A 10,819-nucleotide genomic window follows, 5' to 3' on the forward strand; every position below is an offset into this window, starting at 1 on the left:
CTTCCCAACCTGCCCCTGCAGGTACTGTTGTGGGGGCTGAGCAGGCCCACATTCAACTCCAAGCACCTCAACTGACTTGCCATCAGACTGCGAATAAGTCACCAAACCTCCTTCTGCCTTTGGTTTCCTCATTTATCAAATGGTGGTGATAACAGCACATGCCACATAGGGACGTTATGACAATTACATGAGATAAGGTGTGTAATGGTTCCAGCCCCATCTCCCACTACTTCCTGCCTTATGTGTTCTTCTCCAGGAACATCAACCTGCTAGTGGTTCCCTCGTACACGCAGCGAGCCATTCTTCACACCACACCTTCGCTCCTGCAGACCCTTCTCCTTCAAATGCCCTTTTCCCAGAGGCTAACAGCTACTGCCCTCTAGGACCCAGCTTAGGTATCACCTCCTGCAGAAAGCTTTCCCAAATTCACTGTACCTTCTTCCCAACCTCTGTGTACAGCCAAATCATAATATTCATCACACTATGTTGTAATTAATACCTGCGTGTCCACCTCCAGCTATGTTCTTGAAGGAACAAAACTATAGGAATAGTTAAGTCTATGTTCTAAAACTGAGGGGCCGACCCCATGGCCAAGTGGTTAAGTTTACAAGCTCCACTTTGGCAGCCCAGGGTTTCAGTTTGGATCCTGGGCGCTGACATGGCACCGCTCATCAGGCCATGTTGAGGCAGCATCCCACATGCTACAAGTAGAAGGACCCACATCTAAAATATACAACTACGTACCGGGGGGATTTAGGGAAAAAAAGCAAGGAAAAAAAAAAAAGATTGGCAACAGTTGTTAGCTCAGGCGCCAATCTTTAAAAAGAAAAATATGAGCATTGTGCCTGGGCTACAGCAAGCACTCAATGTTTGTTGAATGCATGAACAAAGCAAGGACTCAGAAAAGAGGAAGAGGGTGACAGAGGAAGTTTGCCTACCACTTACTTCCAAGGCCTCGCTAGTCACACTGAATATGTGTGTACATATCTACAATGTGTGTTTTTTATGTATATATTTCCAACGCCTAGCACATAATAGCCATTCAACAAATATTTAATGAGCAAATTAACGTTGAATAAACTTTATAAGAGAAGAAACTGTTTAATTGCCTAGAAGCACAGCTGCAAGATAAGCCCTTAACAACGCCGATAGTGAGTTCCATTTATAAGCTAAAGGCAGTTACAGTGGCCAAGCAGTAGTGCCCACCAATCTGTGGCCATGCTCACTACCAGTGTGCTTGTTCCCAGTCATAACCAGATAACCAGTACAGGTGGATATCATAGCTTTAAAGGGCAAGCAAAAACAAAAAAACAAAAAACCAGGCTTGATGTAAACAACTCCAGGCTTGATGCAAACAACTCTTACCAAAAAGGCAATGAGCAAACGCAGGCTGGATCCAAATGCCAAGCCAGTCACACATGACTGTCCCAGGAGTCTTTCATTCATATGTTCTTAGGGGAATGGTAGAAAGTTTCCATCAGCCCCTGTAAGGAGAAATTCAGCCAAGCCCCCAAAGAAACACGAAGATGAAGCACTTCTCAAACCCAAAGGACTGAGAATTACTAGCAGTGGGAAAACCTGTAACACGATGTAGGGAAAGAGCCACACCCAACGCCAGCTTCACTACTTAGCAGCCGTGAATCTTTGGGTGAGTCTCTCCTCGTCTCTGAAGCTCAGTTTTCTCATCTGCAAAATGGAGCTAATGAAACCAAGACCCCAAGCGTTGCCATGAGGACTGGAGGAGAGAACATACGTAGTGCCTCATCAGGGCCAGGTGCACAGTCAAGGTCCAGAAGACGGTAAACTTGCCATGTTTCCCTCACCAAGACTTGGTTGTGACTAAGTCCTCATCCACAGGAAAGAAAAGGACAAGCATTAAACATGGTGCGCGCTGTCAACTCCAGCTCACAGGCGCTGTCAACTCCAGCTCACAGGACCTTCCACAGGCTGCAAAGGGTAGAGTGTTCCTAAAATTAAAGCTGAGTGACGTCTCAGCACTGTGCTAGGGAAACCAGGAGACGGATACAAATTTAGAAAGACTGTAATGAAAAAAATTTACAATCATCCTCCTGGGACATGTAGTTCTTTTCTGGTTGCCAGACTTCCTGGTCATCTAAAGTGTATGTGATATATTTATTCTTGTGGAAATAATTTATGAATATAAAGTCAAGCAGAGCTGAAGCCAAGGACAGAACAGGAGGAGGGTTGCCAAGATCCAGGGAAAACAATGGTTAGGCCTCCTTTGAAGGTTTCCATTTTATTCCACCTTTGCAGAGCAGGTGAAACTGCTCCAGTCATCGTCCGTCACTTGTCCCAGCCCTTCAGTCCTATTTTGTATCTCTCTGCTTCTTGCCCTACAGTCACAGGCTTTCAAAGTTGGGAGGGGCCTTAGCAGGCATTTAGGTCAACCTCTCTGCAAAGCAGGAAGCCTCTGACGGCAAGGAAGTCCACTTGCAACTTGTGCTCAGATACCTGCATGACAGCGAGTTTGCTGCCTCCTGCCATAGCTCATTACACGATTCTGTTTAGTAAGTTCTTCCTTAACTGCCCTCTTGCAACATTTCCCCCACCCTAAATTGGTTCTCCCCCTCCACAGCAGCCACTCAGTGTGACTCAAATCCTTCTTCCACATGAAGAAGAGGCTTCTTATTTTATCTCCTGTAGGCTAGAAAGCCCCAGTTTCCACATTTATTCCACCTCCAATACGGTGCCCTAAACCTCTGTCTTCCAAGTAGCTCATTTCTGGCTTTGCTTCATTTTATCATGATCAGTATCAGACCCAGGGCGATGTAACACTCCAGATGGTTCTGAACAACCAGACAGAGTGGAGCAGACCGGCACATTCCCTCCTCCGGAGCCTGAGATCAAATAGTCCTTTGCTTCTCTCTCCTCCCTCACTATCACTCAAGTTCCAGTCCTCCCACTAGGTCCCCACTGACCCTGGGAACAGAAACAAACTTGGAAGTGCCAGGGGTGGTGGAAGGAATAGGAGACGGTGACGATGCAGCATCTGCAGCCGAGGGCACCCAACGAGGCAGGCTCTGTCCAAAAATAACCTTCCATCCAAACAATCAGCCTCTTAGTAGCTTCCCAGGAGCCCTTCAATCCAGCCTTCCAGGGTGTGGTCCTCCGTCCCTGGGCCCATTCTCTCACCACCCTTTCCAGAGCTTGATAGACTGGCTGCATTTAACCACTGACATTTTACAACCATTGCTCTATATATCCAAGTTCTAAATACACTTAGAAATATATTTTTATGAAAATAGATAAATATCCATCAACAGAAGGCTGGGTAAGTAAACACATCCATAATATAGAACGCGATGCAGCTATGAAAAAAGAATAAGATACATATTGATTGGAAAGAACACCAACTAATATAGTAAACTGGAAAAGACTGGTTTGTGGCAGTTATAACGTAATGCATTTACTAAGCTTTTAAAATGCATCCGCATATAACCATGAACACATACATAAATGCATACAAAAGGGGCTGAAGGATCACCACAAACTGCAAACAGTACTCCGGAGAGAAGGGGGATTGAGGGAAACAGCAAAAGGTGAGGGGGTCAATTTCTTACCCTATTTGAATATTCTAAAACCAAACAGATTCCATTTCTTATTTGGGTGAAGAAGCCCCCTGACCTTATATATACCTTTTCCCCCTTGCAACTTGATGATCTCAGAGCCAGAAGGGGCCTAGAGAGCTGAGTGAGTCCCTGAGGTGGCACATCCAGGGTGGAATACATCCTGCCCAAGGCCACACAGCTAGCTAGTGACAGCCTGAGACCACAAGTCACAGAGCAGGCTCTGGCATAATGGGAGTCCCAGCAGATTAAAGAGAGGGCTTTAACTTAATTACTAAATTAAATCAACTTTCCCCTTGTAGTTGAGTCAAAAATTTCTCCATGGCTGCAATAGGTAGTTAGAGGAGACCAAGACTCATCAAAATTAGAAGCGGAAAGGAAAATCCACCTATTCCCAGGAAGAAAAGGGGCCTCAGAGAGGGCCTGTTACTCAGACACAGCTGGCAGGGCCCTCGCTTCTCCAGACTTCCTCACCCTCATCCATCAATCAGAGGGAAGGGACTAAGTGCGAGGGGAGAGGGAGAGATCCAAAGCTTGGGGTGCTCTGTGCACTCGGTGCTCTTCTAAGCAATAACCACATCTTGGGAATGAGAGACTGGTGGCCACACTCCCTGAATGAATCCTGGCGCAGTGGGGCTGTCAGTCTGTGACCTTAATTCCACATGGAAACTCTGCCTTTCGGGGAGGGAAGGCTGGATTCAAGTCCTGATTCAGGTCCAACTAATGCTGAGCTGCTTGGGCTGTCACATGGATTACCTCATTTGATACTCGTCAAATTTTTATAAATGGTCTCAAAGAAATTCAGAAGTCACTTGCTCTCCTATGGAAATTATCTGGAATACGGGCAGAGATTTGTTCACAAACGTGTTAATCACGGTGTTGATTACAATAGGGAAAAATCAGAAGTGGTTGGAGTCTCCCACGGTGGCCCTCATCTAGGAAGACATCCCCCCTGCTCCAGTCCTGGGCGGCTGCCCTCCTCCGTGGTCCCACATTCTGCACTAGTCTCTTGTTAGCCTTGCCTCCTCCACTGGACTGTGAGCTCCTTAAAAGCTGAACTCTTCTTATGCATCTTTGGTTTAGAGTGGGCACTCGAATATGTGAGCACTGGATTAATAAATGATCCTGGAGTTGCTTATTTAATACAGATGGAAACTGTTAATGTAAAGTTGCTGGAGGTCACACGGGCAGGATTAGAACCCAAGGCCACATGCAGGGCCCTTCTCCCTCCACCTTAGACTTTAGATTTCTTCTAAAATAAAATAAAAATGGCTGGTGTTGGAACACTTGAGCAGGAGTGGGAAAGGGGGAAGAAGTTGAAGGCTCCTTCCTCTACAGGCCCTCATCCGAAATGATCACTGAAGGGATCAGATCCCATGGACCACGTGACCTTGGAGATGCTGAGCGGCTGATATTGGTGATGAATGAAAAGATGCAGCTTTAATTCGAATGTCAACTATGATATGTATATATGAGAATCTTACACAAGAAAGGATAGAGATAACTGCACATACAGTTTATTCTCAACCATTCAGAGAAAATAAATCCATTTAAAAAAAAAAGTCAGAGGGAAAAATGCCAAATGTTAACAGTGGTTGCCTTTGAATAACAGAAGTTTTTTCTGTTTCTCTGTACTTTTTTGTACTTTCCAAATTGTTCTAAATGAGCATGCTGTATTTTTATAATCAGAATGATAAATAAAATTTAAATCACCAAATTGATTCTGAAGACTAACCTGACCCTTTTAGTAACGACTTAGAAAATCACCCCAGTATTTTAATGTGATGAAACTGCATTGCTATGTTACTCATACAGATAAGCCTATAAAAACTACATCTATCGGAGCCAGAATGCCATCATGTAGTTTCAGCATACAAGCAGACAGGCCAGAAAAATGTTATTTTTCCCCAATTCAGTTCTTATTGAACAAACCACTGATACCAGGTCTGAGCAAATTCTCAGATGTTCCAGAAGAGTACTGTGAATTTCATTAATGAACTATTCCTGTCATTTTTTTAAACAACCACATCCTCACACTGTAGAGAGCCACATTCTCTTTGAAGCCTTCCTTCTCCCACTCTCTCATTTACCACCTGCTCTTGACTTCACTCATGAAGAAAAGGGGACTCTCCCCCCAGAGGTCAATATTGAGATAAATTAGATCTATTCTCTGTGGGCTCCTGACAGCAATTTCTAAGGGGTGATCCAAATGTGCTCTGAGCAAGGGTAGTGGGGCAAAGAATGTGTCTGGTTCTTTGTAACTCCAGGCCACGCACAGGCTCCCCCCGACTCCCAGCCTGCCTGCTTGTCAGTAAACATGGAATGAATGAATGGAACGACTTTAGATTGCACACTCTTGGGCTTTGAAAGGTCTGGTTTTGTTTTTGACTTGTTTTTTAATAGGTTTGTTTACCTCAGAGTCACACACACTTCACAACTATCCAAAGGCCCCCTTTACAATTTGGGAGACATACACACCTCTTTGTAGCCAGGTAGGGTCTCCTAACGTGAGCACAGGGTTACCCTGTGGGGTTGCTATTCTCCCACCATCCTTCTCTACCCCTTAAAAAGCTGGTGAGCACCCAAAGCTTGCCCAGAGATCTGAACTGTCCTCCACATGTATCACGTGACTTAAAACCCACAACACCACCAGGAGATACATACACATTCTTCCCCTCACATTACACAACATGGACACAGACAGCTGGTTCTCAAGGAACACAAGAGAGAGGAGAGAGGACCCAAACCCGCTCCTCTGACTCTCTGGCCTGAGCATCTTCCACTCCACTAGAACAGCCTGTGCACAGACCGGGCAGGAGGGACCCTTGATGTACACAGAAGGAAACTGGAGCCCAAGAGTAAGTAGCATAAAGGGCTCAGTGGAGTCTCTCTCTTCTGACTTCTCGCTGCCTTTCGCTTGATCATGATACAAAGCAGCTCCTTACTGGGGAAGCACAAGGCAGAGGAATATGTGGGAGCCCAGGGCAAGTGGAAAGCGGACCATTTCGTAAATACTAAAGAAAACTGATCCCCCATGATAACTATAATACTCCTCACCATATCTACCATTGGGATCCACAGCTTTGTTTAATAACCAAAACCTATTTAAATCCTTAAGGAATTCATTCTCTGACTTAAAGGGTGTTGTTATAACAACCATCATAACTTTGACTTTACTCTGGGGTGCCAACAACAGCTGGCTTGATGCAACAGTTTCCCTTTCACACAAAAACAGGCACTAAGAGCAGACACCTCACTGTGTGTCCTTAGGCAAGTAATTTCTTCTCTCTGGGCCTCAGTTTTCCCAACTGGAAAAATAAAAGAGTGTGGCCAATTTCTGAAGTTCCTTACAGGGCAAGCATCCTGATGAGAAAACTATACTCAAGTGCCACGCGGAATTACCACAAAAATGAAACATCCTGGGGGCCCGCCAGGTGGCACAGCAGTTAAGTTCACACACTCTGCTTCGGTGTCCCAGGTTCCCTGGTTTGGATCCCAGGCACAGACCAACACCACTTATCAAGCCATGATGGGGCAGGCATCCCATGTATAAAACAGAGGAAGACAGGAACAGATGTTAGCTCAGGGCCAATCTTCCTCAGCAAAAAGAAGAGGATTGGCAGCAGATGTTACCTCAGGGCTAAGTTTCCTGGGGGGGGGGGGGGGGGGGAGGGTGATGAAACACCCTAGAAACTCTGAGAAAAGAAACAAGTGTAGCGAGGAGATAAGCACAGGGTGAAACAGCACATCAGCTTTGGGGAAGCCAGGACTTGAAGTGTTCTTTTGGTTTTTCCACTTTTCCTCTGCCAAATACAAAAATAAGCAGGTACTTCTGTGGAACTCTCATTAAAAATAAATTAATAAAATCGATGAAAACAATGCTTTGTTCTCACACAAGTGGCTCAGGAGTAGCCCACTAAGAGACACTTTCTTCTCAGTTGGCCTGATGTCAACAGCCCCTGCTTATGCCCAAACAAAGGCCTCCTAGCCCAGGAATGAGAGGCAAAACATCTACGGCTCCACAGTTGGACCTATTCCCATTTGAGGGGAAGGGCGCAGTCAGGGGAGAAAAATAACTAAAGTTATGAAAGGTTAGAAGGAGAGTAAGGAATTATTAAATCTATCTTTTCTCAAATGAATAAAGAACTCCTGAAAGGGATAATGGAAGGGTGCAGCCTTCAATCTGAATTACCTTCTTTGTTTAACTCTATTCTGCCTAAGGCCACTGCCTTTCAAGCCAACCACAGAACCCTGGTTTTGCCTCAGCTGCTGGCACGGTGGTGCAGTGTGGGAGTTGGGAGACCCATGCTCACGTCCTCTCTCTCTTGCTGATTTCACTCGGTTTAAACTTGGACAAGTGGCTGAACTCTCCAGGCCTTGGTTTCCCACCTGTAAAATAAGAGAGTTCACCGTATGCCCTCTGGATTCTCAGTGTCAGTGGTATAGAGCTGGCGCCCCTCCATTTCTCCCCAGGGACAGGTTAATCTCCAGCGGTGCTGACCAAGGTGAAGCCGCAGCCCCAGCTCAGCAAGCACATCAGGCAGGGGCACCTCCTTCCGTGCGCACACCACCCACCCACTGCCTCCAGCGTAGGGGCGCGCTCCTGCACCAACACCGTCACCTAAGAGGCCAGATCATCCCCCAACCATCTCACGGCTGCCTGAACAGGTCTGATTAACTAAAATCTGCAAAGCTGAGCTGAGCATATGTAAGCAAAGAAAAAGCAAAACAAACAAGAGGCCTTTCTGGACCTTGGCATTTCTCTCAAATAAACTCTGATAAAACTGAAAATAATAGCATCCCCACCTACAACAAGAGGCCTCGGCTGGCCTTGCTTGTAAAAATACATAACAAGCCAAAAGGGGCCAATGACACCCGGGCTGCCTAGGCGTGTGGACCTACAAGGTAAAGCGCAAGCCAGACCCAAGACTGCGCAGGGCGCAGTTTAAATCGGACTGCGGAGGCGCTCACGATCTGCCAACAGAGGCCGGCGCCGGAGTGCAGGGACAATGGTGCGCTAGGCGCAGTCTGTTTCTGGAGGGAGACCCACAGACCCTTAATTCAATTCCCATCTCCAAGAAATCTCCGTGAAGTGGAAGTGAAGGGTTGTCCAGGTTACATCAAGTAATGCACCTTGGCCGGGGACAGACTCTCGGCCTTGGGTAATCTTTTTGTAGCTGCTTTCGTTTTTCGTTTTTGTCTTTTTAAGTCTGGCGGTTTGGTCTGATGCCCAAGTGGTACCTTTTAGATGTCTCTGTCGTCCTCCTCCAGCAAGTGGCGCCCCCTGGGCCGCTCCCTCCCTCGCGGAGATAAAAGCCCAGTTCCGCAGGGCTGCTCCAAAGGGCTTCCGGCGCGCCCAGTTCCCAGGGCTGGGCGCACGTGCGTTTGTTGTGGTGCCTGTGCGTTTGGTGTGGTGCCTGTGCCCACCCCCGCCGCGGGCCTCAGTTTCCGGGTCTGTAAATCCAGCCGGCGGGCTCTGAAGCAACCAGGACTGTGCAATTTCCTCCCCTCTCCCCACCACCCCCACCCCCCATACTGACGGTGCCATTGAGAAAGCGGGGGTCCTGGAGGGCCGCGCGCACGTGGGTTTGTTGTGGGTCCTCAGGCTTGCGGAGCCCGGAAGAGGCCAGGGCGACCCCTCGGCCAGGACAAATACACAGCCATCTCCAGCCAAAACGTGGCCAGCCCTCGCGGCAAAAGCGGCTGAGGCGGCGTTGGACACTGATTCCCTGCGCCCTAGGCGCGCCGCGGGCCCCGCCTCTCCGCTCCCCTCCTGCGCCCCTCCACATCACTCCTCCCGGGGGCCCGGGCCGCGCCGCCGCCCGCCGCGCCCCTACTCACTCGCCGCGTTCTCGGCCGCCAAGGCTGCGGCTGCTCCGCCCGCTCCGCGCCCGAGCCGCCCGGCAGCCGGCTCCCTTTGTTAGCGCCGGGCAGTGCCCCCGCCGTCTTCCTCAGCCCGGCCTTGCCCAGAACTCCCCTCCCCCAGGTGCCTCCGGGCTCCGGAGAGCCCAGGAGCTGGGAGCCCCGCGCGGGAGTCCCGGGAGGAGGGGTCTGCTGGGATGGAGCAGGGCACAGGAGACGAGGGGTGGAGGACACCCGGGAAGGAAGGAAGAAGAGCGCGGCGGCGGGACTGGGGAAGCGAGTCGCCTCCGTTATGCAAATAGTCGGGAAGACGGGGTGGGTCCCCGGCACACCGCGCCCCAAACCGGCCGGGCCCTGTGGAGGTTGCTAGCGAGCCGGCCTCGGGCCTACAGGGGTCCCTGGTTAGAGTACAGCGTGATGCTGGGACCCTGCTTCCTCTCAAGGAAGGCTGACCGAGGGACGAGGGGGAGGGGCAGCGGGGCGGGGCAAGGATCCCCAAATGCTGGCCCTGCTCCACACCCCAGAGGGTTGAATTCAGCACTCTCGGGCTTTTTGTCCTAACAAGCGGGAACCATAAATCCTGGCTCTGCTACTGACTGCATGACTCTGAGCAAATCACTTAACCTCTCTGAAGCCTCGAATTCTTCTATAGAATGTGAAACAACATCACAGGGTTTGGCAAGAACCTCTCAACCTCGGGCGTGACAGTACTAAGTGCTCTCGAAGGGCAATCACAGAAGAGAGGGAGTGTCGGCGAGCCTGCTCGCAGAGACTTCCACCCAGGCTGTCTGCAGGCGGGGGCAGGAGAGCTCAGGGAGGGTGGTGAAGGGAGCAGATTCCTTCCTTTCCCCGGGGCTCCAGCGAAAGGTGAGGAAACTGCTTGTTGAGCGCGTACTGACCGCTCCTGGTAGCCCCGGGCCACTTCCCCAAGACAGAAGATCCCCCAAAGGAGGGTCAGAAGCGGCCGGAAGCCACCGCTCCAGTCCCTGTAGAGAGGATGTGTCTGCCAGAGGCAAAGATCGTGTCTATTGAGCACCCACTTAGCACCAGGCTCCCTGTTTGAAGGGAAGGGGTTGAGGCGGGGGAGAGGAGACCTGGAGAGTGGAAGGTAGCCTGCGTCCTCCCGAAACACAAGGTCAGGTGCACACTGAGAGGGCATGAAGCCCAGGTCCAAAACTCTCTCTCCAAATGGAGGTGGCCGCTCCCTACCAACAACCTGCGAAAGGGGAGATGGCACCCTCCTCTCATCCCCAACACCCTTCTTCCAGGTGCTGTTTCCTCCCTCCCCAGATCCTCCCCCAGGATGTCTCCTGCCGTCCTGCTGGCCTTCCCCAGCCCCTGAGAAGGCATTATTGCTCAGTACAAAGAGC

The 10,819-nt window shown here is 49.5% G+C and overlaps 1 protein-coding gene across 2 annotated transcripts in view; it reads right to left on the bottom strand.

Annotated features, from left to right (window-relative positions):
• The window catches only part of ST6GAL1 (ST6 beta-galactoside alpha-2,6-sialyltransferase 1), a 112,807-nt gene extending 103,250 nt beyond the window's left edge, over window positions 1-9,557 (bottom strand). Inside the window, exons 1-2 of one of the 2 annotated variants that reach the window (XM_046658211.1) lie at window positions 9,429-9,555; window positions 7,780-7,976 (exon numbers count right to left, since the gene is read on the bottom strand). The gene's annotated coding sequence lies outside the window, so the exon portion shown is untranslated. Of the gene's footprint in view, window positions 1-7,779; window positions 7,977-9,428 lie in introns of both variants that reach the window. The other variant, XM_046658210.1, reaches the window with a different exon arrangement.
• Between the last annotated feature and the right edge of the window lie 1,262 nt (window positions 9,558-10,819).

Source organism: Equus quagga, chromosome 4, assembly GCF_021613505.1.
Source record: "Equus quagga isolate Etosha38 chromosome 4, UCLA_HA_Equagga_1.0, whole genome shotgun sequence".
Classification (NCBI taxonomy): Eukaryota; Metazoa; Chordata; class Mammalia; order Perissodactyla; family Equidae; genus Equus; species Equus quagga.